At 39.9% G+C, this 26,342-nt stretch overlaps 1 protein-coding gene and 1 long non-coding RNA gene across 2 annotated transcripts in view; one reads left to right on the plus strand and one right to left on the minus strand.

Annotated features, from left to right (window-relative positions):
* bcl9 (BCL9 transcription coactivator) overlaps window positions 1–26,342 on the minus strand; it is a 131,138-nt gene that overhangs the window by 67,736 nt on the left and 37,060 nt on the right. The gene's annotated exons all lie outside the window — the stretch shown is intronic.
* On the plus strand, window positions 52–26,269 carry LOC134328674 (uncharacterized). The gene is made up of 3 exons (XR_010014746.1): window positions 52–126; window positions 17,536–17,606; window positions 25,971–26,269. It is a non-coding gene; the product is annotated as an uncharacterized LOC134328674 (long non-coding RNA).

Genomic DNA, 26,342 nt, shown 5'->3' on the forward strand with positions numbered 1-26,342 from the left:
TCTGAAAGTGCAATTTAACACCAAACATCCTTTGTGAATTCCATTCTTTGCAGAAAAAAGAAAAGAAAGGTGAAGTATTCCACAAGTGACTGCTCCCCAACCAAGCCAACAATTATACTCCTCTAGGTAAGTCGGGTATTTTCCAGAAAGAGTTAAGAAACCCGCCTGGATGGTTGTTCAAACCAAACAAAGAGCAGCTACAAATCCAAGCAACACAAAAAAAAATCTCAGCTCCGGATTGGAAAGCGAAGTGGAGGCTACATGGCTGCTCCAAGACGTCCCAAACTTGTGCAGCCTTCTCTCTCTTTTTCTCTCTCTTTTTCTCTCGCTCTCTCTCTCTCTCTCTAAGAAGTTGTTCCTGTTTCGCTGAGGACTGGGGGAGGGGTGCTGGCTTTCTACACCAGAGCACAAAAAGCACCCAGTGCAAACGCTTAGTGTTCGGGAATGGCGACGATCTGTATGAAATATGAAGCTTTTCTGGTGTTGTTAAATGAACGGAGATGTTGGATCTTTCTCTGGGTCGTTTGTGCATTTGCACTCAGTGAATGTAGATGAGCGCTGTGCACTGCGGTTAATGTCAGAAATAGCTCTGGATCACATAATGTTTCCTCATGCAGACTGCGACTGGTTCTAGATCTTAGATAATGAAACTACCACGATTCAACAGGACCAACATTGGATGTTTTGCGTACTGCTTTGTATGATCAGTGTTAAACAGAATAGCCAGTACTGTGCGATCGTCTTACGCAAGTTGAGCAGGCACTCCTCCAAATTCTTAAAGCAATCCCTTCTCCCCGGACAGCAGGGCTATTTTAACACTAGTCCGAGAAAAAACCCTGATGTCTTTTACTCTGTTGACTGCCAAACACATAACACTCTGAGCCGGAAATGTACCATTTATACATATCACTTCATTAAAAAAAATCCAAAACAAAGCAAAGGTCTAATGTAACTCATACATATGACCCGTCAGATTATATAAAATCATCTAGTAAATATATCCAACAGTCCACAGCACTGACAAGTCATTTTCAACCCCAGAAAGGTGAGCTGCCCCCCCCCATGTCTTGGTAATGGTTCAGTCCAAACACTAACCTACTAAGTCTATGCAAACACAAATCGACACAGCAAGCTACACACACACACACACACACACACACACACACACACGTACTACGTGCCAAAATGACCAATATAGCCTGAATGTTCCTGTATCAGACATCGTTAGTACATGAAGTGATTCTCTGCCACCAGACAGGATAATTGAAGATGTCTGACAGATATCGAGGTGATAGATGGTGAAATGTAAACAGTAAGAAGCAGAGCAGCACAAGAGTAAAGTTGCCTGGTCGCCTGCTAAAATAAACCAGTAGTTTTCCACAGAGGAAGCTGCAAGAAAAATTGCTCTTGGTGTGTGTTGCCAAGTGTAAGCTCTTCTTACTAGTCTGAAATCATTTAAAATACCTTAATGTAATTATTTTTGTCCATTTCACACATTCATCTAAGTTACTGTGTTATATCAAACATGTTTATTATAGAGACAAAAAGGGGTGGAAAAATATACTGGTATAAGAATCAGATTTGCCTATATTGTGGACACTAAACCACAGTGTTAACAAAGAACTAAATATTGTGCTATAGCGTATAGCATTCAAATTCCAATATATATATACACATACACTGATTAGCCATAACATTAAAACCACCACCTTGTTTCTACACTCACTGTCCATTTTATCAGCTCCACTTAGCATATAGAAGCACTTTGTAGTTCTACAATTACTGACTGTAGTCCATCTGTTTCTCTACATACTTTGTTCTTCAATGGTCAGGACCACCACAGAGAAGGTATTATTTAGGTAGTGGATGATTCTCAGCACTGCAGTGACATCAGTGGATCAGACAGCAGCGCTGCTGGAGTTTTTAAATACCGTGTCCACTCACTGTCCACTCTGTTAGACACTCCTACCTAATTGAGTTGGTCATCTTCTAGACATTCATCAGTGGTCACAGTACGCAGCCCACAGGGAGCTGTTGGCTGGATATATACTGCAGTGACAGTGAGGTGTTTAAAAACTCCAGCAGCACTGCTGTGTCTGATCCACTCATACCAGCACTGTCTGAGTGTCTGATTCACAGCAATAGACTGACAGCTCTTTAAAGTGTGTCCCTTCCTTCTTGTCCCTAGTGGTGCCCACTATTCTGGGTTACTGGAGATCAATTATTACTTCAAAAGTTGGCACAGTTAGTGAAGTGCTAATAAATGCTAGACCTGTAGTAAATTAAAAACTCTTCAAAAATATGCCTACAGGCTATGAAATGCCAAAAATTGATTCATGAAACACATTCCAAAAAATTTAATCAGGAGCTTGTTTACTATTGTGTGACTGATTCAGTTTTTAAAACAATTATTATTCTATTATGTAAGTTTTAAGTTGCGCAATCACATTTGACTTTGTTGTAATTTCTGAATGTGACTTAATGTTGACATGTTATAATAAGCCTGAGCATCTCTAAACAGTTATCTAGAAGGCATCAATTGTGTATTTACAAATGTTTGGATTAACATATGATATATGTACATACTAGGGTTGGTCCAGACAGAGATACACTAGTTTTTTTTATTGTCCCATTCCAACTTGAAAGCAAGTATTCTCTCATATACAGTATAAGCAACTTTTTTTTTTTTTTTATGTTTTTGTTGTATTTAATTAAAATTCTATTCATTAACCTCACGAGTTTGTCTAACTTGTGGCTTTAGGCTCTGTGACTAGCATGTCCCACAAAAAATGTGGTTGTGTGCACTGTTGATGTCCAAGGAATACAATGCTTATTCTATAAAATTTGAAAAAGTCCTGGATGTTAATGAAAAGAAAGACTGTTCAGCATTTGCTATTTGTGAAGGAGGTGTTCTGTTTAAGACATGCTTGTCAAGTAGTCTGCAGTTTGTGACGTAGGCTTTTCATGTCTTCGTAAATGATCACAACCACTACCATCTTCTGAAATGTGAAGTCATATTCCACATAAGCACAACACATTAATGCACGCCAGCTATCAGCTGTAGTCTTCGCAGTGTATTTAAGTGCACGTTTTTACTGTAGTTGAAAGACATTGTGGCTTGGCATTTTCTTGCTGAAACAAGCCCTTGATAAAGACTTTGTCTAGATGAAAGCATATGTAGCATATGTACCCCTCAGCATTAAAGTTTCAAAGATGTGCAAGTCACCCATGCCATTGGCACTAACACACCCCGTACCATGACAGACTCTGGCTTTTGAACTTTGCCCTGCTAACAATGAGCCATTTCCTTTTTCTCCTCCTGGAAAAGATCCTATTGTTTTTAAAAACAGATTTGAAAGGTTGACTCGTCAGACCACAGCACAGATTTCCACTTTGTGTTTTTTCATCTCAGATGAGCTTGAGTGGATAAGTATATACAGTAGATGACGCTTTGTGTGAGTCTTTTAACTTGCATTTGTAGAATTGTCTTTCAAAATAATTCCCAATCCAGTGTGTTTATATTCATTACATCAGCATGTTACTTTTAATGCAGTGCCATCTAAGGAATCAGAGATCACATTGATTCAGTTTAGTTTTTTTTGGCCTTGCTCTTTGCATGCAGAGATGGATTGTCTGAATCTTTTATTATTGTTATGGGCTATTGATGATGGAATTTATACATTATACATACTTTGTAATTGTGTGCTAAGAAACATTGTTCTTGAATTCTTGGACTGTTTGCTCATGTAGTTTATTTCAAATTGGCAAACTTCAACGTATCATTGTGCCTAAACAACTGAGTCTTTTGTTAATGCCCCTATTATTCCCAGTAATGACAATCACCTGTTTTAGTCTTTCTGTTGTTTGTATTTGTTTCATTTACTTGCTTAGTATTCACTTCATTCCTGGTCTTACTTTTTATGGCACTTTTTAATGCAAGTTGTGTAGTTTGTATTGTTGTTTTTTTTGTTGTTGTTGCATAAAAATTATTTAAATTTTATTGCAATAAATTTGGTAATTAGGAGGCATGGTGTTGCGATGGGTGCAGTAAACTGGCACTCTGCTTAAAACCCAATGTTTCTTCAGATAGGAACCTGACATACTATAACCAAGCGAATGAAGTTGTTACTGAAGATGAATTAATTTACTAAATGTAATTTTAGTACAATGACAATATGTAGGATACCAACTGCCATAACATAGTCCACATGATTAGTAAGAAAAATGCTTCAAGATCAAAACAAAGTTAAATTTAGTTCACTGAGACAACAATATACTTTGTAAGTTTATTCCAGCCAGTAGTAACACACACAAGAGAACGAGGAGGAATATTTTCCAAACAACAAAATAACAACCGAGGCTGAGATGTTTTCATGCCTGTGTTTTCTTGCGTGTTTATATAAAGGTAAAATGCTTGTTCTGCAGCATAATAAAATGTAGGACGGGCTTATAAGATTAACTACATTTGTTTGCAATTTAAACCTGAACATGGACCCAGACAACCACTACATCCACCCAAGAGAAAAAACAAGACAGATGTGAGAAAATGCAAACAACTACATTCCCTGTTTTTGTCCTCCTTCATCCAGGAGTATCATTTATTCCTCAAGACATTTACTAGCAACTCTCTAGCAAATGCTCCTGATGTTCTTAATGCACTTACTCATGCAAATAGCCACACAGAAAATGATTTTTTCTCTACAACGAATACAAAACAACCCTCCCCTGTTAAAAGAAATAAAAACGCCTGTTGTGACTCAGTGAGTTCAGATTGTGAAACTGAGACTTGCTGAGTAAAATAGTGTCAGTTATGTTCTGTTTGAGCATGGATTTCTGGAGATCCGAAAGTAATATTTAATCATTTTAAAGACACAAAGTGTTATTTGAAGACGTTAACTTTTTTGATGGGCTCCAGATCCACCCAGACCAGGATAAAAATGGCACTTAAAAGAATAATGAATAATTGCTTGACATGAAAGTTTCACAGAAAAAAGGGTCAAACACATATTTTCCCCAATAAGCTATAAGCCCAACTGTATTTACTCTGCAGAACAGCTTTTTACATAAAGGCTCTTACTAGCTTTTATATTTTATAATTAATAACATACTGTAACACCAGCCTCTCATTTGTTTAATACTTACATTTCTACTGTGACATTTAGCTCCTCTGTGTTTTTAACAGAATGTGGCAGAATTATTCATTGCATTGGCAAATCTTATAGTATGGCGATGTCGTGCTGTGTGGGAGTGTGGGAGCTAGACAGCACCAGGGTCTTGGGGACTCGAGTTTGAACCTTTTCTTAATTTACTGTCCTAGAAGAGATGTTCTCCTGTTCTGCCTGTGTCTGTGCGGTTTCCTTCGGGTACTTCCCAAAACAGACAACGGGAGGGGGGGGGTCGGATTGCTAGCGTTATCCTGGTCAGAGTCGCAGTTCTGCAACACACCCCAGAAAGGATGGCAATCTATCACTAGGCCTTGACAACCCCTTTCTCTTAGACATTGCCATTTATGTCTGTATGCAAACATTCAACTGGCCAATAGCACCGCTGGGGATTCAAACCCTGGATCCCAGTAGTAGTTAGCTGGCATAATAATAATCACTGTGTCACTCACTGTATTATTGATCAGAATAAGGAGTTATTAAATGTAAATTAATAAAAGAGTAAATTAAGATAAATAAAAGAATAATCCAAGAATCCAAAGCGACTTACAGTACTGTGATAGTATACTGTCTGAGCAATTGAGGGTTAAGGGCCTTGCTCAAGGGCCCAACAGTGGCATCCTGGCAGTGGTGGGGCTTGAACCAACGACCTTTTGATTACTAGTCCAGTACCTTACCTGCTAGACTACAACTGCCCTCTGAATTAGTAAGAAGGCCACCAATCCAGAAGATGATTTCTGTGTTTTGTGTTTTTTTTTATTCAGGTACAATGATTAGAAAGAAACTTCATTCACAACCAGAACAAATGAATCATATCCTCTGCTTTGGGCTAGGGTGTAGATTCTAAACATCGTTACAAATAAGGCAAAGGGCATAAATCATGGGCCTAGTGATGTAGCAATACATAAAGAAAATACAGTTTTATAAAATTCTGACTGCAGAAGGAGACGTTTGTTTAGACGTATAAAACAATACCGGCAAATATTAGTTTTTGGCAATAATCTGATCAGAGTGGGTTTGGTTTAGGTAACTTGACAATGACAAAAATCTGTAATCTGATGACTTACTGAGCAATCAGAGTTCTTTTATGAGTGGGACTTCAGTAGTATCTATATGTCAAAGTTTATCTGCCAAATAATGGAGGGGATAACAGTATTATACTTATTATACACTATTTTAACATGTACTTTGGCAAAAATCATAATTTTTTTCACCTTTTTGTGAAATTGGTGGATGTACAGTTCTTTCACAAGTATACTTTATCAATTACTGATTTTTGTAGTGTTTAGCCTTTAGTTCTGAGACTAGAGTCTAGAGTTTGATTCTCAGTCATGCCAACTGGAAAAGGCGTGTGCTAGCCTGCACCCGTCTCACCCTTTCACAGTCAGTGTAGGTGTTGTGCAACTGGCTGAGGTCACCAGATTGCACAGGTAAAAAAGTTCATTAAAATTAGGCCAATGCAAAACAGTGGTAAAAATTCTCTGTGACTTCAGAGGTGGCAGGGTGGCGCAGCTGGTAGGGTTCTGCACCGTAACATGAGTCCTAAGGAACTAAGTTTGATCCTCAACTCCAGTCACTCTGAGTTCTCAGTTTTTTCCCCACATATTCTTAGTTTTTAGAAAAACAAAGGTTGGTATTTATGCGCAGCTACCAAATGTCCTCAAATCTGCTTGTGGTTGTACACTATTTTAGGATATTAGACAATGCTGTTTGTATGAGTAATTAAAAAATAGTCATTGGAATCCAATTTAAGTGGATTAATATTCTGCATGGAAAAACACTGAGACACTAAGTATTACCATAACTTCATTTAAAAGCTTGCTTTATAATTCTGTGTCATCAAAACTCCCCAGTTTTTTCCTGTAGTCTCTTTCCATTGCAGCCTCCTGACCACTTTACTGCTCGGATAGTCTTCATGCCTCAGTACATGGGTCAAATATCAACTGCTAACATATACAGTGAATGAAATGCTCCGATGAATTGAAAAGACATCAGTTAGCTTGTCATCAGCAAGCCTCCTAATAACAATCAGGTTAAACAGGCCCCGCATAATATATTCAGAGAATCAGTGAATTAAAAAAATCAATATGAATTATGATGTAATTGCTGCTTGGAAATTTAAATCATGCATTCACTTAACCTGGGTATGTGAATTGTGGTTGGCTTGCAACCGAACATATAAAATATTAATTGGGACAAAAGTGAACCATGTGTCTGTGATGGGTTTCTAGCTCACTGGCTGGTTTTGATACCTTTCTAAGGGAGCGCTTTTCTGCTCTTGGCTAATGTGGCCACTTTTTTGGCCGTGGTAACATCTGCCTCAAGAGGAGAAAATCTTTCAACTGGGCACAAACATCACAGCAAAACAAACTTCCACTGCCTGGACTTCATTCTTCATTTTAATCATTTCTCTACAATTTTGGCAGTATTCATAGCTCAGTTGTTCCGTTCGTCCTTTTACTCGTTGCTTCTCCCCAAAGTGCTGGACACTTTGTCACTGTAATAGAAAACATTTCTTTCTACAGTACAGACACACAATCCAAGAGATGCTGAGTTTACGGCTTTAAATAAAGGTTTGGAACCATAAAGCATCTGGATACCAAACACACACAATCTCTACACAGCACAGATTTAAAAAGCACAAATGCTTCCTCAGACCAACATATTTGCACACTGTACAACATGTACATCTATAAAAATGTACAACCATACAATAGCAGACTAACTTTTACATATAGACAAACAATGTGTGTACCAAAGAGACAACCTTCACCAGACATTCCCGAACACATGCCACCTTTTCATGTCAGTTGGTCAAGTTTCTGTCTTCCAAATGTAGCCAGGTCAACTAAAATGTGTTGAATCTGCATTTGAAAGCATTTTATCAAAACAGCTGTTTGTTACAATCTTTGTGGATTGAGTTCCATTGTCAAGAAGCCACAAACTAACCCAAAGCCACCATGTACAAGGTCAAGTATTGACTTGAGAGGTGTAAAGCACATAAACAATTGACTATGAAGATGTGAAATGGCATTTTTTTGGAGCAAAGAATCATGCTTTACATTCTGAAAGCCTGTCAGATAGATATGGGTTAGGTGAATGACAGAAGGATGCTAGCTGCCTAGTTGGATGGTGCCAATTAGAACATGTAGTGAAGAAGGAGTATTTTTTTCATGGTTTGAGCTGGACATTCTATTAAGACAAACCACAATTCTACATCATCCAATGACATTCGCCTTCTCATGAAAATATATCTGACATTCTAAGCAATATGTGATTGGTCTTTTACCAATCACTGAGCCCTGTCCTGTTGTACCACACTGGAACAGGAATTAAACGGTCCCTTAGCCATAGTTTAGAACCAGACCACCCTGGTTATGTTTATAGGGGATTCACAGATGTTATCCAGTAAGCTTGTCTAGCTATGATGGTGGATCCTTGGCACGAAGTCCACCTGCATGGTGCCCATATACCACATTAAAGATGCAGGTGTCCCTTTTGTCATCTATCTTCAGATCAAGTTCACTCAAGTCTGGGTCCTCACTGTATGCAAGAATTCTGTATTGATTTTGTTCATCATGAGCATCAGTGTAACATCCAAACATCTAATGTCAGGACCCAAATCATGATAGATTAACTATTCACTGTTAATTGAAGGAAGAAAAAAGAATCTAGAGGTGGATAATGTTTTAAATGTTTAACATTGATTAAGCAAATGAGGCTGTCTCAGATCAGCTCTGTGAGCTCTCACTCAGTTCTAACCAAGCCAGCTATTGAATATGAATTTAAATTATTTTTTAACTACTTTAATCAAACAATGACTTCTTTGTCTGTTTATTGGTTAACCAGTTAATCAGTAACTACAGTAATTTCATGCCCTCATGCATGTGCCAGATACCCATGCCATGGACACTTTTACACCTCCAAACCATGCTCCTGGCATTAAAACCTGTTGGTAACCTCATTTGCATTTGGTAATGCAGTGACAAACTGATTATTGAAAATTATTTTTCATTTATTCATGAGTCCATATCTATCACAGAAGCATGTCAGTTTTTAATGTAGTGCTGTCTGAGGGTCTGAAGGTCACGGGCATTCATTAGTGGCCTGGCCTTTACCAGTCAGGTATACCTCCAGATTTCCTAAATCTTTTTAAATACCATAGATCATGAAATGTCCAGTGTGATGTAAAACAGTTGATTATTTACTGAGGAATTTCTGGCAAAGTACCAAGCCTTGACAGACTTGCTAATAATAGGTCAATAATGAAGACATTGGGTGTGTTCGAAAACCTAGTGAGCTGCCCTGCTGTCTTACTGCCGACATAGATGCCTAAGTAGAGAGGATTCTAATAAGTCATCGACTTATAAGGCAGGTTATTCGAACGTGCTACTTAGACAGCGATTACAGCGATTCCATCAGATTTCGCTTACTAAGCTAACACAGTTAGCCTCATGCCATTCAAACCAATGGGATGAGGTGGCACAACACGCTAGCATGTCAACTAACATCTTCCTCCGTGTACCAAAAACGGTTAAATTCACTGACAAACCCGAATTTGCAAATAAATAAACTTGTGCAAGTGTATGCAAGTTAAAAATCAATAATAATTAATTTATGTTTGAAAATAACTCGTTTCTCCGCAATTTTTTTTCTTTTTTCTGTGAGAAAAGTTGTGCCGCACTGAATGCTAGGATTGCCTTCATCGCTAAGGCAGCATCGGATGCTCGACTCGTTCTTGAGTCCAAATACAGTTGAAATTTTAAGACACCTTACTAGTGAGCATATTAAAGCATCGAGGATTTCGAACAGCATACTTCTCGGGAGTGCGCGTATGATGACGTAAAATGCTGTAAAATGATCTAGAGAGTGCACTAGGTTTTCGAAAACACCCCTTATGTAGTGCTTTTATATCTAAATTCGCATTTAGTTTTTAATTTTAGCAAACAATTCTAGTGCTGTAGTTGGGCTAATAATGTAGCAGCTGAGTCTCTTGGCATTCTCATCTTTATAAACTTCCTATTCTAATCAGATACACACCACACAACATGGAAAACGCATCAACCCTAAGTGCAACCCATTAACTACTGAAAGCAAGCACTGTTAAATGAAAAAGCTCCAAGTATAAACCTTAGTGAGAGCTTTAGTATGTATAGCTATTTTTCTTTTTTATTTCATCTTAATTAACCACTTTATTTTGGTCAGGGTTGTGGTGTTCTAGTTCCACCGTGAAACACTTGGCACAAGGCATGGTGGTGGACTAGTGTAACAGACTGCTGCGCCACCTGAAAGCCTATTTAAAGATATTGTTAGTGCAATATTTTTATTAAGATACTGGGAACACTAGGTCAAAAAGATGACAAAATAGTCAGTCATGGTTGTTTTCCTTATGTACAAAATCATTGTGTTAAACAAGTGAGTTAAAGTTTAGGGAGGTGGTTAAATATTTGATGTAAAAATATCAGAGATGTACCATCTTGCATACTCTGTGTTCTAAGCTATAAATAGAAAGTGGTAAGGCATATTATCTGGCATGGCAGAGGTACAACACATAGCTCAGCACAATTATTTACCACTGGTGTATGGTGTACTGGTTGCTACAGAATATCCATTCTGATAACTGTGGAAAAACTAATTATTCATTCATTTAGCTACAACCAGTTGAAGTCTGTTAGATGCACATTTATTAGTAGACCAACCTTTTACATCTGTATTGGGTGTTTTATATTTATGAATTTATTGAATTATTTATGGAGGTATTTGTCCAGCAGTGACAGTGAGGTTGCAACTGCAACAGTTTGGTTTTGTAGACATGGGGTGTGTTCAAAAACCTAGTGCGCTCTCTACATAGACAGCATTTTACGTCATTCTACATGCGCTCCCGAGATGTAAATCCTAGATGCCTTAATATGCTCACTAGTAAGCCATCTCAAAATTTCAATGCTATTTTGACTCAAGAACGAGTCGGTAGAGCATTCGATGCTGCCTTAGTGGTGAAGGCAATCCCAGCACAACTTTTCTCACAGAAAAATAAAAAACATGCCGGACGGTGTGGAGAAACAAACAAAAAGAGTTCTTTTCAAACATAAATAAATGATTATTGATTTTTAATTTGTATAAACTTGCACAAGTGTCGTTTATTTGCAAATTTGGGCTTGTCAGTGAATTTAACAATTTGCAAGGCAGCTCACTAGGTTTTCGAACACACCCACTGAGTCTAGATCTGTGTTTATTTCAAATGTATAGCGCATCACAAATAGAAGAAATCAGACAAACGACTACTACAAACTGTTTAGCAGCTAAAAGTGTAACAAATAATTACAAAGTGTAATTAATAAGAAAATTGATGTATCACAGTGGTAAACATACCTCTGTCCTCACTGTTTTAAGTGCTGTGCTGTGCTGTGCTGCAGGCATCTAATTCTAAATGTTTTCATACCTAGAAAATGCATTTAACCTAATTAGTGTAAAAACTGAAAATCTTTTCTTTGCACTTTTGTCAGTTCAATAGAAATTAAAATCAAGAGAATAAACAAATCACAGATTCTTGTTTATATTTCATTGTACAAAATGTTGCAACCTTGGCAGTAATGGGGTTTGTATATAAATTACAGACGTCTGCACGTCTTGAGCCAAAAACCATCACAAGACTGGAAGACTAGCTGGGAAATCTAATTTGGAGCTTTGTTGCGGAACAAATATCACACGACTCTCGGTTACATTTCACAGAGCTGAACGTAATGGGAAGGTTTACTGAATTGATCATATGGCTCAGTAACTAAAGCCTTGTGTCCCCAATATGCTGCTGATTAGTGGTGGACATAGTGTACTAATCGAAATGCCAAGTCTATATTAATGTGACTTAGTGCCAGTAATGGCTTAATGCTTCATACATTTATTTAATATAGTTATCACAGGAAACTATCACAGGAAACAGGGTCGTGATAATTGCCAGGATTTAATTCTACTTGTGACCTTTACTTATCAGGGATATGTTTGCTAAACATCTGTGTATATTAATGCTTTTCAAGAAAACAAAAGCTCACTCAACATTTACTAACATTTACTAAGATTTTTGTAAAAATCATTTACAAAAACGTCTAAGCAAATGTAAGCTTTCGTTTTGCAGCATTTAGCTGGTTTGAAAAGATGTACTTAGCTGGATGTTTGTTTGTTTGTTTATTAGGATTTTAACACCATGTTTTACACTCTTTTGTTACATTCATGACAGAAACAGTAGTAGTCATTACACAAGGTTCATCAGTTCACACAAGGTTATATCGCACACAGTCATGGACAATTCTGTATCTCCAATTCACCTCACTTGCATGTTTTTGGACTGTGGGAGGAAACCGAAGCACCCGGAGGAAACCCACGCAGACTCCACACAGAAAGGACCCGGATCGGCCCACCTGGTGATTCAACCCAGGACCTTCTTGCTGTGAGGCGACAGTGCTACCCATTTAGCCACCATGCACCATACAAGTAGTAGAAAAGAAAAAGTATTTATTCTCATTCATTCCCAGTATTTATTCTCTCAGGCTGGTTGAAAAGTTTCTCAGAATTCTCAGGCTCAATTGGAGAAAATATGGGAAAATGTAAGGATCATAAATGATATCAGGCCGACACAGTGTTGCAGTTGGTACTACGAGGGATCTTCAAAAAGTTTCTGCACTTTTATATTTTGGTTGGAAATGGTGATGGTGGGAGGAGTAGTAATTAGTCGTGTCTGAGAGACTGAGAGAGAGCTTATAGTCTGGATTTAGCGCCATCTGAATTCTACCTTTTTGAACGCTCAAAGAAACTTTAAGGGGAAGAAGATTTTCACGTGATGATGTGAAAGCAGTGGTACATCAGTGGCTATGCGCGTAATAAAAAACATGTTTTGCTGATGGCATTAAAAAGTTACGAAGGTACGATGCTGGGAATAATGGATCAGAAGGTGACTGTAGAAAAGTCATTTATTTTTAAAATTCTTAATAGAGTTTTTTTTTTTAAGTGCGGAAACTTTTTGAGGAACCCTCGTATTAATGCTGCTTAGGAACATGATTCCCAGGTTCATTCTTTTTTTTTTTATGTTTTCTTTATGCATTTTCTCCCTTTTTAGTGCGTCCAATTGCCCAATTGCATCATGCTTTCTCTCCACCAATGCCGATCCCTGCTCTGATTGAAGAGAATGAAGCTAACCCATGCTCCCTCCGACACGTGGGCAGCATGCCGTATGCATCTTATCACCTACACTTTGATGAGTGCAGTGCAGATCAGCCTTGTGTACGGAGAGACACAGCCTGAGAGCACTTTTTTCTCATCTCTGTGCAGGTGCCATCAATCAGCCAGCAGAGGTCGTAATTGCACCAGTCATGAGAGAGAGACCCCATCCGGCTTAGTCCCGCCCATCTGAACAACAGGCCAATCATTGTTCATTGTTAGCCGGAAGGCAGAGCTAAGATTCGATACGATGTATTCGAGATCCCAGCTCTGGTTCCAGCGTGTGTTTTTACCGCTGCGCCACCTGAGCGGCCTCGATCTTTACTTCTAATTGCTTTCTGTGAGCGGTTTGGGATGTTAACCCCGAACCAGATGAAGCGGTTAGTAAATTTATGATCAATATGATTAGTCAGTTATCACTCATTTGCTCTTTCTGTTGAAGGTTGGGGTTCACTGTACTGACATGTTCATGGCTGTGGTGGTAACAAGCTACTTTTTGAGGAAAAATAACACGTTTCTCACCTGTGCTGGGTATTCAAACAGTGGAAAGCAAATAGAAAGAAAGATGGAAGGAAGTACGCTGCACACCAAGGGAAAAAGTGAAGGAAATGCTTGGCTGTAGAGGATCATTTTTAAGGAAAGACCAAATAGCAAAGAAATCGGTAGGAAAGAAAGCAGAGGATGGAGGGAGTCATAGCACCCCTCCCCACTTTACTGAAACAGTCTGCTCTGTGCTGGGCCCCTCGACCTGCTTGGGGCTTTGCCAGAAGCCACAGCACAGCCAGGAAACTTGCTCACACACACACACACACACACACACATACACACACACATTTACTCACAATGGTTAGCAGATACACAGTGAACTGACACAAGGTCTCATAGTCCCCCCTCCACTGACACAAGCTCCCACTTAAAACCACACATTTATAAACTTACTCACACACATGCACACTGTGCCAGCTCTCTGTCCCCCGATAAAGAAGCTTTTGAATATCAATGAGGTTTATTTTTCCTCTCCTCTCCAGCAACCTTTATAAAGCAAGTGCTGTGCTTGGCTTTTAGGGAGGGGGCATAATTAGGAAATCAATACCTTTCTCTAAACCCTCTTCAGCTATGCACACCAGTATTGACTCAGCGTATGTTTCCTCCCCCTCATATAGTCTTACACACGCACGCACACGCGCTCACGTCATTGAACAAAGACACAGGCTACACAAATACATTTGGCAGGAACTGCGACGGAGGGCTGAAATGGCATCAGTGATTTTACAACTGACTGTTTAGTGTCTAGAAAAGCTTATAGCTGGTTCTCTATCAATATACACTGTACACCGATCAGCCATAACATTAAAACCACCTCCTTGTTTCTACACTCACTGTCCATTTTATCAGCTCCACTTACCATATAGGAGCACTTTGTAGTTCTACAATTACTGACTGTAGTCCATCTGTTTCTCTGCATGCTTTGTTAGCCCCCTTTCATGCTGTTCTTCAGTGGTCAGGACCACCACAGAGCAGGTATTATTTGGGTGGTGGATCATTCTCAGCACTGCAGTGACACTGACATGGTGGTGGTGTGTTAGTGTGTGTTGTGCTGGTCTGAGTGGATAAGACAGCAATGCTGATGGAGTTTTTACACACCTTACTGTCACTGCTGGAATGAGAATAGTCCACCAACCAAAAATATCCAGCCAACAGCACCCTGTGGGCAGCATCCTGTGACCATTGATGAAGGTCTAGAAGATGACCAACTCAAACAGCAGCAATAGATGAGCGATCGTCTCTGACTTTACATCTACAAGGTGGACCAACTAGGTAGGAGTGTCTTATAGAGTGGACAGTGAGTGGACACGGAGAACATTCTAACTCCCAGGACCCAGGACCTTCATGCTGTGAGGTGACAGTGCTGCCCACTGAGCCACCATGGTGCCCCTTTGGGGTACGTCCAAAACCTAATTCGGGACCAATGGGTGCAATAGAAATATCCTGGAGATATCCTGCCGGTCCATCAAAGTCAATTATTTACACCTGGTTAAAATTAGTGTAGCCAATTCACCTACTAGCATGTGTACTAGTGACCTGATGTACTGTTTAATATTTAATTGTACTAAATATTGCAAAAGAGTTGCTAATATCTAAATGCAATCAAACAGAATTGTAAAAATAATTTTATTAAAGCTTCTTTACATTCCTACTGCTAGTCTTTTAACAGAAAGCCACCAGCAGCTCTTTACATAATCCCAGGGCGGCACGGTGGCTAAGTGGGTAGCACTGTCGCCTCACAGCAAGAAGGTCCTGGGTTCGATCCCCAGGTGAGGTGGTCCGGGTCCTTTCTGTGTGGAGTTTGCATGTTCTCCCCGCATCTGCGTGGGTTTCCTCCGGGTGCTCTGGTTTCCTCCCACAGTCCAAAGACGGGCAAGTGAGGTGAATTGGAGACACTAAATTGTCCATGACTGTGTTCGATATAACCTTGTGTGAACTGATGAATCTTGTGTAATGAGTAACTACCGTTCCTGTCATGAATGTAACCAACGTGTAAAACTTGACGTTAAAATCCTAATAAACAAACAAACTGGTCTTGTTTACATTCCTACTGCTTTTAACAGAAAGCCACCAGCAGCTCTTTACACATTCCCAACGTTATTGCTTATGAATAAAAATATGAAAAAATATCTACTATGATGCTATTTATTAGTCTTTACAAAAAACAGTGCAAATAGTCTATTCCTATTATTTTATTCAACTAATTGAAATTTCATGAGTGAGGATATCTGAAAACCAGTAAATCTGTGTTGTAAAAAAGTGTTGTGGATATGTGGATGTGTTGATGGTTGTGCATGTGTTCGTTGGCACTGGCAGACTCGTCTGTTGTGTAAGTGACAGGAGGCAACAAAATTTCCATATGTAAATTAGATGTAAACAGAGCTGCAGGGAGCTGCCAGTGTGGCAGGTCTTGATAAAGGGTGGGACTAGGGAGACAAGCCAGCCAAGGAGTGGTTGGTTCGGCAGCGTGGCTGAAGGTGAAGGGCCAAGAGACCTCTATAAATATCTATAAGAGCGTGAGTGACCTGGTGCAACCCTGTTTATGGAGTGCTCTGACATTATTGTGATTTAGTGCTTATTTAGAGCTTGCAAAGGAGTTGATTGTCTGTCTGTGTCCTCACTTTCTCACCCCCCTCTCTCTCTCGAGCACACAACACATGCAGGGCTTGACTAGGCCCGCATAATTAACCATCCTGAGCGTAGCCAGGATAATGAGGTCGAAGGTTAATGCTTACAAGCTTCCTGTAGCCTTGAGCTGGAAAAGAGCACGGTGTTATCTAGATTTTTTGAAATTACGCTTTTACAATGTTTTGAAGATTGTGCTGTTATTATTTGGGTTGCCACGTTACAACAGACTCATTGGGTTGCCATGTTAGGGAGATCCTGCACTGTGATACTGGTCTATAGTAAAGCAACACACATTCACTCAATTACACCAAGGGAGAAGTTAGATTACCCAGTCTAAAAACTGCTATTTTTAGTGGTTATCCACAATGACACATGCCAAACTCTACAAGTTCTGTTACTGGGAGCCAGGAGCAAACTGGGTCTTGGGAGATCAGAAACACTAACTTATGCAAAGCAACGTATTCTAGACTCTAGATTAACACTAGATTTTCTATTCGGATGTTTTTAATTTAGCTGTGTTTCATACCAGTTCTTGTCAGTGAGAGTGTACAGAGGCTATTGTTTTATTTGCACACACAAGAAATATTTACAAACGCGTTGACGTTTAAAACCAAAGCTAAAAAACCAAAGCTGGTTGACATAAGTAACCCCATTGACCTCAGTCAACTAAAAGGCAGTTACCAAAGCTTTAGACCATAGTGGTCTCACTATAAGGCTGTAGCTGCGAAGCTACCTATGACTTTCTGCCATCTTCCCCCTTCCCTCCTCACTTCCTCCTGCTTTAACTAAAAGGCCCCTCCCCTCTAGGACCTGGCGGCCAATCCTGAAGCAGGAGAAATTAGAGAGAGCATTTAAACACAGACACCAAATCACATTCATATGGCCATATCATTCAGTGTACACATTCATTCTCAATACATAATGCATATGCAGAACTTAAATCAATAAATCAGCTAGCTTTATTCATTATTCTGTTTGTTTCTATCTTCAGGTACCTTCTACACATCAAAGTCCCGGACCAGCACAGACCCCGCCTACACCCGGATCATCTCCACACAACAGGTAAGTACCTACTTATTTATTTACACTATTTACATTGGATAAATTAGTCTAGTCTCCTGGTAATCATCACACTGCAGTTCCCTTTACCTGTATTTGGAAATAAGATTGGAGGATCAACAGGGGAAAAAGTTTTCTAATGTGGTGCATGTAGCAATTTATGAGTGCACACTGCTAAAAATAGAGCTTACTTTATTTTGGATCTACGCCAACAACACAAATGACTGTCAGAGGCTGACACTGCATATCAGTTGCTATCTGTTGCTAATAAAATCTGTGGGTTACCAGTTTTGGTAAAGTTTTTTTAAACTGGACATCTGTGATAGCTTTGCTTGTGGTGATCTTTGCTCAGATTAAGCATATTTCAGCAGTTTCAGTTTCTCTCAACAACAGTTTATGACAACATTTTCAAGTGCATTTCTTTGTTCACTCTCTAATGTTTGATTTACTGTATGTCAGTACATTTTCCATTCATCTTTTAGTTTGGGGTGGCATGTAATACATCAAATGAGTATTTCTCTGGCTCATGCTGCCAGTCAAAGTTTTCAGCCTTTTCATATTGTAAAGCTCACACAGACAGAAAAGTGTACATCTTAGGACCTGTATTTTTTGTAGACAATGTGCCAATGAGCAAATATCATTAATATCAATAAAGGCTACTGCTAACTACGATACGTCTAGATTTATAAAAAATAACATGGCCTTACTTTCAGAATTGCTTATAAACAAAATGTCACATATTACACACAAATCAGAAACATAATAGAAATTTTAAATTCACGGTTTAGGTTACATTTTTATTTAAACAATAAATATTAATCAGTACAGAAATAAACCCTTAACACCAATTACGTGGCAAGCCTGCATTTCATCACGGGCCCAAAAGCCACCCACCACCTCACTCAGACACAGCCAACGATGTCTGTGTGTAGCAGCCCAACCGGTCAATATCACCACTGGGGGGCTAGCGTGATTTATTGCTGTGGTGTCATTGTATTTCAGTTTTACAGTGTTTTTTACTTAATACAAACCCCATTTCCAGAAAGTCCATGGTTAGTTCAGCAGGTTCGTTTGTTTATTAGGATTTTAACGTCATGTTTTACACGTTGGTTACATTCATGACAGGAACGGTAGTTACTCATTACACAAGATTCATCAGTTCACAAGGTTATATAGAACACAGTCTTGGACAATTTAGTGTCTTCAATTCACCTCACCTGCATGTCTTTGGACTGTGGGAGGAAACCGGAGCACCCGGAGGAAACCCACGCAGACATGGGGAGAACATGCAAACTTCACACAGAAAGGACCCGGACCATCCCACCTGGGGATCGAACCCAGGACCTTCTTGCTGTGAGGTGACAGTGCTACCCACTTAGCCACCGTGCCGCCCGTCAGTTCAGCAAGACAATGCCCAGCCATATTCTACACAAACTACACCGGCCATACCGATCTAGTAGATATTTTGCATCATGAAGAGAAAAATCAGACAGCAGCCTTGTTTAGAGCAAGAATGGGTAACATCTCCACTTGGAAAAACACAACAATTAGCTTTTCTAGTTCCCAAACGATTAGGAAGTGTAATTAATAGAAAAGGTCATATAACACAGTGGTTAACACACCTATGTCCCTTTGTATTCAAGAGGATATCCAAATAACAGATTCATTGTAGTAACTGTCCCAACTTTACCCGAAATAGGGTTTGTACTATGAGTTGGCTATTGTCCTCATGTCAGGAAGCTTAATAATAAAAATATGGCAGTAAAATGGCTCCTCAGATACATATCAAGGGTGTAAATATTAGCTTCTGGTTCCTAATTGATTGATTGATATTTCGGTTATTGATTGATTTTTAGGAAAGCGTGTGTGTGTGTGTGTGTGGAGAGAGAGAGAGAGAGAGAGAGAGAGAGAGAGAGAGAGAGAGAGAGAGAGAGAGTCCCGGCTAGGTAGGTGTTTAGCAGTAGTGCTCATTCCTGAAATACACCAGAACACTGTTCCAGCAGCACACCCTCTCACACTGAGCGCACACACTAAAAATATACCACACACTCACACAAATAGCGTGAGGAGCGGGGAGGGGCGCACACACACACACACACACACACACAGACACCCAGACACAATCTCTCTCTCCCTCTCACATACACTCACTGCTTCTGCTGTCCTTCCCATTATCGCCTTGTTTATTACCAGATTGTGATATCTATCGACCGATCCAATACTGCAACCACTCTTACACCCAGTGGTTCATTTTCTCACTCTTCATTTTCACAAATCTCCCAGTAAAAAAGCTCAGACACACAACCTCACCTCTTCATAAGTAGTACCTCGGTTAAACCTTGCCTGAGGCTCAAAAATTAGACCTATATATTTTATCTATGCCACCTTCACTGCTGCAGAGATCAGGTAGGACTGACTGTTAAAGGTGACTTGCGGTCCAGTTTTAGCGCCCCATATGTGATTATGAGTACAGTGCTGTAGGACTCTACTGTGCATTATATTGTGAATTGATTTAGGGGGAAAAATCTGTTTGACTGTTGAATGCGCATGACATTCAAGCTTAAACGGCATTGCATGATAAACTATTTGCTACTGTAATACACATAGCTACATGGGCTCAGGAGTACTTCAGAAAATCATTGTTACCGTTGTTACAGACCGCCACTGCATCAAAAAATGCAACCAGAGACTTTACTTAATTACTCATTTATTTATTAGGAATTTAACGTCATGTTTACACACTTTGGTTACATTAATGACAGGACAGGTAGTTACTCAATACACAAGATTCATCAGTTCAAGTTTAATGTCAAGCACAGTCATGGACAATTTAGAATTCACCTGACTGCATGTCTTTGGACTGTGTGAGAAAACCGGAGCTCCTGGAGGAAACCCACGCAGAAAGTCCACCTGGGAATCAAACCCAGAACCTTCTTGCCGTGAGGTGACAGCGCTACCCATCTGGCCACCATGCCACCCTTCAAGTTCTCAGGGCCTGAGCTAATTTTAAATGGAAATGTGTGATATGGTCAGATAAGTCCACATATCAGCTTGTTCGTTGTAAAAATGGACATGAATTCTTCATGCCAATGACAGAAAGGACCAGTGAAAGGTTCAAAAGCCAACATCTGTCATAGAAGGTGCATTAGTGCCCATGGCATAGATGATGTATTTGTGTTGGGATTTTAATGTCATGTTTTACACTTTGGTTACATTTATGACAGAAACTGTAGTTACTCATTACACAAGGTTCTTCACTTCACAAGGTTATATCGAACACAGCCATGGACAATTCAGTGTCTCCAATTCACCTCACTTGCATGTCTTTGGGCTATGGGAGGAAATCGGAGCACCTGGAGGAAACCCACACAAACTCCACACAGAAAGGACCCAGGACCTTCTTGCTATGAGGCGACAGTGCTACCCACCAAGACACTGTGCCGCCCCAGAACCAAACTATCAGAAATATACCCATCCATACTCAGCAGGTCTCAAAGTTGAGGTCTTAAATACTGCTCTTTGACTTCTTTTATGAGCAAACACTGAGTAAACAGGATTTAAATCATTTTTTTAGTAGGTGCAATCGTTTTGAAATTATTGTTCTTGGTAGTCGTTCATGCCTTACAGATCCTTTACACAGAGCTCAGGGTGAACAGTGTTAGGGTATTCATTTAAGTGACTTACTGATTACGGATCAGTTTTCACTATTCAGAATAGAAAGTTGATCCTTTGTCAGTTCTGTTCATTTGAGAAGTTTGATGTTCAGTTAGTGCGTGAGTCACTGCTTACACAGGTTACAAAACATCACTGATCTGAGAGCAGCTTTGTGCCTTGTTAATTATAATCAAATGTTATATTTGGGGTAGGGGAAACTGGTCCTAGATCAGCAGAGATAAGAGTGGGGGCCAGTACTTTTCCATGTCACCTCATCGGCTTAGAGCTGTCATCAGAGAAGGGGCTGTTCTTGAGAAGTGGCCTACCTTAGGAGCGCAAACACACACACACACACACACACGGAGGCAATGTGGCAAAGTGATACAGCCAGCTACACTAACAGACTGAAAATCCACTGAGCCCCACACTATACCGCACACACACAAACACTGTTTATATCTCGACTATACCCCACCTCCCAGGAGACCTATTCCACATTCCTCCACCTCCCTGCATTCTTTTCCAGCCGAGGAGGGGGAATGACCGACTTTCCTCTTTTTCCCTATCCTTCTGTTTTACTTTTTTCCTCATTTTCCTCCAAATTTGGCGCGCACACACTAAATCTTCTTTCCTTTACCCTTGCTCCTTCCATCTCTGTCTTGTTCTAGTTCTTTAAAACATGGCTGTAACGTGAGATACAAGGGGCGCAGAGCCCGTATCTCTGTGGCCTTTGGTCCAGTTTAGCTTTTGTCCTGCCATGCATGTTCCCCTTCTGTCTCATTCCTCTCCTCTCCCCCCTTATTCCTTTCCTCAACTGAGAAGTGAAGAGAGAGAGCGTGCCAGACAGAAATTTAGTTAGAAACGTCTTTTCAGTCCGCAGGGGTCCAAATTAAGAAGAAGAAGAAAAAAACAACCCAGAGAAAGCAAAGTGTGAGTGAGAGAAAGCTGTATATAAAACAACTGGTGGGCATGTTATTATTTGGGGCAGCAGCTGGAGTGGACTGATTTAGTGTAAATTTGATTTACTCTGAACAGAGAGAAAGATGAAGCCAATAAAGAAGTCAGACATCTGCACAAATTACCCACCCAGTAAAACGGTAAACAGGAAAAAAAAACGTCATACACACCTCCCTTTACACACTCACACTCAGACACACCGTCTGGGAAAAAGACAGTAAAGGAAAGTCAGCAGTGAAAGGTTCACAGCCAAGTCCATCCATACTGGTGTTAACTGATGATCAGGACTCATTCAGGCTTATTAAAGGAAGGGAATTATAGCTCTGTGTTATCCCTTTTTCCCTCTTCTGACTCCTCCTGCCTGTGTGTTTGTAAATGTGTGGATGTGTGCATCTCCATGAATCAATCTCTCATTAGGGCTTTGTCTCTGCCGGTGGCACTAATCAGTTCACTAGGCTCACAGTGGGAATGAACACACACATGAACACATGCGCCACTTACCAATACAAAGATGGAGAACTAATTATTAAAGTACCGTGTCATTTCAAAGCATTAAAACATTTGTTTAGGCTAATACTGGGACTGGGAACATTTTAACTTTCACTTCCGTTAAATGGGGATTGTACAATATGAATATGCACCCACTGGTCACTTTATTATATTTATGTATTTATTTATTAGTATTCTAACATCATGTTCTACACGCTTTGGTTACATTCATGACAGGACAGATAATTACTAGGGCTGGCACCGATACCGATGGTATCGGTCTGATATTGGCCCAAATCACTGGATCGGATATCAGAAGGAAAAAAACGTGTAATCCGAGCCACTGATCTACAACTCATCCGCAACAGCCATTCAGAAATTAAAACACACTGATCTACTTAAACTTTTAGCATTTAAAAAAATCATCTACTACTGCCACAACTAAAAACACTGTTTAAACACAATAAAAATCATCTACTACTGCCACAACTAAAAACACTGTTTAAACACAATAAAAATCGCCAAAAATGCAGCTAAATGTTCTGTGTGTAAAAGTTCAAATAAAAACAGCAATTTTGCAGAAGTGTGATGTTATAGGTTCTGTTTATTCCTTTAGAATATTTGTTTCACAGTCTGAGCATTGTTATTTAGATAGCTAGTTTAACCATGGTGCATTGAGACATGTATTATTACTGCTTAGTTGTTTGAGAGGAGAAATGACGTATCGGATTGGTATCGCTATCAGCAGATACTCAATATGCAGTATCGGTATCGGACATAAAAAAGTGGTATCGAGCCAGTCCTAGTAATTACTGGTAATTACACAAGATTCATAAGCTCAAGTTGTCAATGTCAAACACAAGTCATTAAAAATTTTGTATTTCCAATTTGTCTCACTTGCACGTCTTTGGACTGTGGGAGGAAACCGGAGCTACAGAACCGGAACATGCAAACTTTACAGAGAGAGGACCTGGACGCTCCACCTAGGAATCGAACTCGGGACCTGTTTGCTGTGAGGCGACAGTGCTACCCACCGAGCCACAGTGCCAGTGTCGCAATTGGACTTATGATATTCTCAGCAAATTGTTTAAAAGTGGCCAGTCCTGTTAAAACATTGACACTTATGGCACAGATGCAAACCGTATTATCTGCTGCCCAATGACCTTCTAGCTACCCTCCACCTGAACACCAATATTACCATGATTCACTGACCAAAATGTATTTCTGTGTTTCAAAATACAAAATACTGTATGTGATTTTGGTACCTTTTTACCAATTTTATGATATTTAGTACACTCTGATGTACCCTGCTCCTCCTGTCCTTCCTTTACTACTGTGTTAGGGCTGGAATTTTCTTTCTTAATGTAGAAGGAGGGTATTATAAGCAGGCCAGTTCAGGTCAGTTTTATTCGACGTGCACACTGGTGTAGTGTAAAGCCATTTAAAGAGATTGCCAAACAGTACAGTTCAAGCATGGAAGACGGCAGTGTTGGTATGGAAACAGGAATACGAAATGAATGGAAAAGGGAGGGGAGCGTAAGAGAGAGAGGACCGTTGAATAAACTGTGGTGAGCTGGGTTCTCTAGGTTCAGCTTTCCAGGTCACTCTTAATTACAAGTGAGCACCTCAGTCACTCAACCGCTGTAGAGAAACGAGCGGTCTCAAAACCGGCCTCGCTTACATACACACATAATTACTGCCTCACTTTTTTCTTGGCTCTTCATCTATTCTCTGCAATCTAGGTTTAATATACGTGTGTGGCAGTGATGCTGTGATGGTAATCAGAATCCAGGCAACACACTGGCAATGTTCTCCCAGGGATATTCACGAGCACACACACAAACCAAACATGTGGGCAAATTGCCTGATCTTAATTGGTTATTAACTACCTGTTTTCTTGCATAATGTGATTAACTTACTCGCAGCAGGACTCCTGTTGCTGTTGCTGCATCAGAAACTGACTAGCTGCTCATTAAACAAATAACTGTGTAAACAACCATCCATTGAATACTAATGAAGTATGGCTAATCACGTTTTTCTTTTCACGTTTCTCTCTTTCAGTGCCTAAACTGTCAAATGTAACTATCACAAATATAGAGCAGCCTACAGACTAACCTATAATGTAGTCCTCCTGACTGCCCTACAGCTGCAGCAGTTGCACCTCAGCCCCCAACGCCGAGTGACAACTGCAGCCACCCACACACTGCTGTCAGTCATGGCCATGAAGTCTAGACGCCGGCCATTTACAATCTGCCTCATCAAAGCAACAAATTAGAACAACAAAATTAAAACCATCAGGCTTACATTCTGTTTTGTTCTCCTTGATAGAGATGAAGCAACAACAAATGACATATACTTATTCCAAAACCTAAAGGACAATAAAATTACATTCATTCTGTTCAACAGTTTTAAGACTGACACATGCTTCTCTACTACTACAATATGTTAAAGAGAATCAATACCAGTGATTGGCTCCTGCCACTTACCAGAGAGCAGGGCCAAACATGCTCTCTCGGACTGCCATGCCTGGATATTCAAACTTGTGATCTCCAGTTCAAGTGTCTATCAGACGGTTGCACCTCCTAGGATGTGGTTAGCATGTGCATAGTTTAAGCTTAATGACTTGTTTAGAGATGCTTTCTTTTGATACTGAGCTCAGACCAGTTCTGTAGTTTTGCTCTAATGGTTAGTATCAGACTTTGGAAATAGTACACTAAAGCTGGATCACCAAAAACACACCATTTCTGCTATTTCTATAAATATAAAGAACATATGGAGGCACAAACATGTAAAAAAGATGGGACTTTGTGAGATCTTTGCATTTTTAGGACATGTACATTAATGGCCAGCGTGAAAGGGAGTGATTTTACATTACATTAAGATTTTCAGCATTTAGAAGACGCTCTTATCCAGAGCCACTTACAGAAGTTCTTCCACAGTAAACATTTTCCTACTGTAGTTTGAACATTTGGAACCCAGCTCACTGACTGAGATTATGTTCCACTGTACGTTTATACAACTCTGTGCTGTATTCAGAAAACATGGTTTGGGTTGGGAAATGCAGTAGTGGGGAAACATAGGTGGGATTAACTGCAGTGTGTGTGTATATACTGTATGTGTAGAGGGGTAAGTGCTGGCTGGATCAGTGGCCTGAAGCCTGATACTGGCCCCCCATAAGCAGCTGCTGTTTTTCTCTTTCCCCCTCGTCCTCCCTCTTTTCTCTCTCTTTCTCTCTCTCTCTCTCTCTCTCTCTCTCTTTCCTGTAAGGATCAAGTGACTTGGACAAAACCAAGAACATGGACAGGGATGACTAGAATGAGACTGACCCAGAGACAGACAGGAGTGGGAAGCAGTTAAGAAGTTGATAGACTTATCAGACTGAACTGGTGGATGTTAATGTGGTAGTTGTGTGTATTAAGTGTATGTTGATGTGTATAGATTTGTGCATAAATGTGTGGGTATGTTTCCAGTTTTACAAGGCAGAAAAGAAACAGAGCAGACTCTTTCCAGCTTAGCAGTGATGAGTGGGGGTAAATTATTTAGCTATAATGTGCTGGATGGACTTCCTATGGGTGTGCATGTGTATAATACAGCACAGTGGAGTAGTGATGTGCTACTTAAACTACACTGACCAACCAG

This window comes from Trichomycterus rosablanca, chromosome 15, assembly GCF_030014385.1.
Source record: "Trichomycterus rosablanca isolate fTriRos1 chromosome 15, fTriRos1.hap1, whole genome shotgun sequence".
NCBI lineage: Eukaryota > Metazoa > Chordata > Actinopteri > Siluriformes > Trichomycteridae > Trichomycterus > Trichomycterus rosablanca.